Source organism: Coenobita brevimanus, chromosome 15 (assembly GCF_032717465.1).
Source record: "Coenobita brevimanus isolate Jiangsu-jjx chromosome 15, ASM3271746v2, whole genome shotgun sequence".
Lineage (NCBI taxonomy): Eukaryota > Metazoa > Arthropoda > Malacostraca > Decapoda > Coenobitidae > Coenobita > Coenobita brevimanus.
Window position 1 is genome coordinate 5,673,932 of NC_136968.1, and position 4,407 is coordinate 5,678,338.

Genomic DNA, 4,407 nt, shown 5'->3' on the forward strand with positions numbered 1-4,407 from the left:
TAGCCAGTACGAACAGTAGGAATAGTAGGAATAGTAGCCAGTAGGAATAGTAGCCAGTAGGAATAGTAGCCAGTACGAACAGTAGGAATAGTAGGAATAGTAGCCAGTAGGAATAGTAGCCAGTACGAACAGTAGGAATAGTAGGAATAGTAGCCAGTAGGAATAGTAGCCAGTACGAACAGTAGGAATAGTAGCCAGTAGGAATAGTACCCTCTCTCTCTCTCTCTCTCTCTCTCTCTCTCTCTCTCTCTCTCTCTCTCAAATCTTTGATAAACATTCTTTTTCTTATTTTTTTGTATTTATTTATTAGCAGCAAAAACAAGAGGCAAGGGAAGTAACGCAGTCTATTCTCCTTGTCCTGCATAGAAAAAATAAATGAAAATAGTTTTAATTATGCCATAATAATAATAATGACAATAATTAAAATAATAATAATAATAATAATAATAATAATAATAATAATAATCGTGTCTCCCCAGATCTTTTTTGGAGGAAAGATTACACTCATGCCTTGTTCGTCCTGCCTTCAACAAGCCTCGTGTGGTCGATAGGCACTAATCTAACTCCTCTTCTTTCCACAGGACACACAAGGAGCTGTTGCCATCCTCCACACTGAGGGAATAAACGAGAAAACCAAATTGCATTTTTTATTTATAAATTTATTTTCTTTTTCTGTTTAGAACCTATATTCATACTTATAGTACATGTAATGCAGGATGGTGTTGTGATATTGTTGTAATAATAATAATAATAATAATAATAATAATAATAATAATAATAATAATAACAATAATAATAATAGCAATGATAGTGATAATAATGATAATAATAATAATACCAGTAGTGATAATAATGAAAACTGGAACACCACACAATTGTCCAAGGAAAATTTTGATAACTGCTCATTGTTTTACGCCCTCAAAAACATACAGTATATAAGGACATCCAGATTGTGTAAATTGAAGTAGAATATGCCAATTTTATTAATCAGTCAAAATGTACTCTTCCCCATGTAATATACTATTATATACCGTACATAACCCGTATAGACACTATCAATAATATACTATTATATACCATACATTACCTGTACAGGCATCATCAATAAAGGGCCTCAGATTTCCTGACGAAATATTGGTGTTTGGTTTGATCACTGTATAAATCATAAACAGGAGTTGATATCAGGATTCTGGAACACTTTTTTTGTCTCTAGGACGAATAGTTTCCAAGATTTAGCTATTTGAATATTGCATAACATTGACCTTGGAAATGATCTTTGCCCAAGATCAAGGTCGCTGATTTTTTGCAGGTTTATAAGATATATATATATGGTTATGAACATGCAGAATTTCAACCTTGTACATCAATGTCTTCATGGTTCTTAAGCCTTAAAAAATCAAAATTAGCATTTCTTGTTTTGCAAAATAACCTTTGTGCAAAAAGGTCAAAATTGGCTGAGTAAAAATCAATATTAAAGGCTCTTGTAGAGGAGGCTTTTAGGATTCTGAAACAATTCTCATTTTGTCTGTAGCCTCAATAGAAGCCGAGTTATAAAGGGGCCAGTTTCAAAAGTTTGCAGGTTAATGTGACCTTGACCTTGAGGTCAAAGTCATCCACCTTGTGCATGTGACCTTAGGTGGTCAAGATCTATAGGTACATGAAGTTTGGTGGCTGTAGCTTACTTCCTTCATGGAAAAACTTGATCACATCCAGTTCCTCTGGAGCAGTCCAAAATTTTGGACCACAGGTGATCCCGGAGAATAACCTGCGGATTGGGTCCATTTCAAGCACTGCACTTTGGCCATGTCTCGGGTATATGCCATACAAATTTCAGCTGTCCTTCCTAACCATTTCTTGAGTTTTGAAATAAGAGCTGTTTTTTTTTTTTTTTTTTTTTTTTTTTTTTTTTTTGTCCAGATGCTATCTGGATACGGTTAGCTCGATCCATATGAAAGTTGATCAGATGCAGCGGCCACCAGTCCTATATGATGCCAAAGTTTGAAGGCTCTACGTCAAAATGTATGCAAATGGCAGCAGTGCAAATCTTTAGGAGAAATAATAATACTGAATAATAATAATAATAATAATAATATTTTTTTTTTCATTCATTGCCAGACGCCATGTATCCCAGACGGGGTGGCCAATGGCTTAGAGTTAATTGTTTTACAGGGAGGGGCACTAATCCTCCACCAACCCCACTTGACACGTAGGGATGCCAACAGCATCTGGTGTTCCCAGGCGGTCACCCATCCAAGTACTAACCAGACCCAACGTTGCTTAACTTCGCTGATCGGACGGGAAGCGGTGTACTCAACGTGGTATAGCCGTTGGCACGTGGAATAATAATAATAATAATAATAATTAGACTATTGACCAAACCAGTAACACTCCACATTGCAATGGGGAGTTATAATAATAATTAGAACACCATAAAGTTTCCCAAGGACAATTTTGGTAAAGAAATTTTTCCCAAAGCCATTGCCTCCTAGAAGCCGAGCTATAATGGGACTTTGAGGTCAAGGACACTGATCCTGTGCTTGTCACCTTAGGTCATCGCAGTCTACGAGTCCACCAAGTTTGGTGACTCTAGCTTTAAGCTTTCATGGAAAATTAAGGGACATCCGAAACATCCGGGAAAGTCCCAATTTTTTTCCCAGGTGATCTCAGAGAATAATTAACTGATAAAACCCATACTACCTTCCGGAATGCGTCCCGCTTAAAGCAATTTTGTCGTCAAATGTCAACTTCCTAGCTTAAGAGATTCTTGAGATAGCGTGGCTGACTCACTTTTCTGAACTCCGGATAATGTCCAAGGATCCGGTTGACGGACTGTCACCATATTTGACTAAAAAAAAACGGACTGCTGTCCGACTAAGTTTATCAAGTTTACTTTGAAGGCTTTAGGTCAAATATCCTTTGAAATATCGCATGTGAATATAAATAAGTTAATAATAATAATAATAATAATAATAATAATAATAAAACCAAGAAAACTTCCCACAGGGAAGAGGGAAGTCTGAACAACAACAATAATGATAATAATAGTAATAATAATAATAATAATAATAATAATAATAATAATAATAATAACCAAGTTATGATCATTTTCGTCCAGTAACACATTTCCTTTGGCAGACACAAGACACATGGGGACAATTCGACAGTGTCCATCAGCTTCCTACAGATCAAAGCCTGAGTTACGACTGGAAATTTTCCTAAGTTCGTTTGTGCTTCCCAGTCCAGGTTAACCCTTCGTACGTTGTGTGTGCAGAGTGTGGTGATATTAGAGGGATTTACCTAACACAGAGGAGGGCAGGAAGTGTTATAGGCAAAAAAGTCGCTCAGGAGATGGTGTTAGGAAGCTTCCTTACCCGACAAGAGTACGTAACTCAGGCTTAGATATCCAGGAAGAAGGAGGCTGTCGACTCTACCTCCTGTTCTAAGCTATATTAATCTTAGGGGACGAAACTAAATCGCTAAGAGAAAGGTGTTAGGGAGCTTGCCATCGATCTAAAATGTATTTGAAAAATCCCACGCCAGGAATAGCCAAAAATCAGTCGCTAAGGAAGAGGTGTTAGGGAGCTTAAGGGAGTCACGGATTTTTTTGTTTCACCCCTTCGCTATGCGCCTTTCACCTTAACTTGGCCCATATTTTTCACCTTTACCAGCTTATATCACGTAGGTCAGTGGATATGGCAATGCTGCTGCTCTGTAGACTTCCCATAGCGCTTCTTCGTGACTAGCATTATATTCTAATGTTAATCTCTTACCGTAGCTCAGCACTGAAGACGGAGAGAGGGTGATTTTAGGCCAACTTGGAGTGAAAAGGGTGTTGCAATATCCCTAAAGCTTTACAAAAATTTCTGGATATAGCAAGAACAACTATCAATCAGTTCATTCTTCATTGTGCAAGAATATTCTGTTTTGTTGCTTATAATATCCTCCTCTCTCTCTTAAATCCTGAGCTGTGACAATTGATTAACACTAGAACACCGTGCTGGTCACGAAGAGGTGCCACGGAAAGGATGTAAAGTCATGTTATTGTCTCATTCTGCCACTGAGCTATGGGAAATTAGATACAAAAGGACGGAAATCTTCGCCAGTTTAGAGTGAGAGAGAGAGAGAGAGAGAGAGAGAGAGAGAGAGAGAGAGAGAGAGAGAGAGAGAGAGAGAGAGAGATTGAGGTTCTGCTGATTTTACCATTTATATTGGATCTTGGTCTAAAAATTACCATCTCTCTATCATGAATGATGAGTTTTAACAATATATTAACACTACAATATGGTGTTAGTCACGAAGAAGTGCTATGGAAACGATGCAGAGCTGTAGACTAACGCTCTCTTTTTCTGCCACTGAGCTACGTGAAATGAACAGCTGAAGGACGACACTGTAAGCCAAGTTAAGGTG

General features: G+C 37.6%; 1 non-coding gene across 1 annotated transcript; it reads right to left on the minus strand.

Moving 5' to 3' along the window:
- Positions 1-2,213: 2,213 nt before the first annotated feature.
- LOC145390828 (5S ribosomal RNA) lies at positions 2,214-2,332 on the minus strand. Its single transcript, XR_013895740.1, has one exon. It is a non-coding gene; the product is annotated as a 5S ribosomal RNA (ribosomal RNA).
- Positions 2,333-4,407: the final 2,075 nt, after the last annotated feature.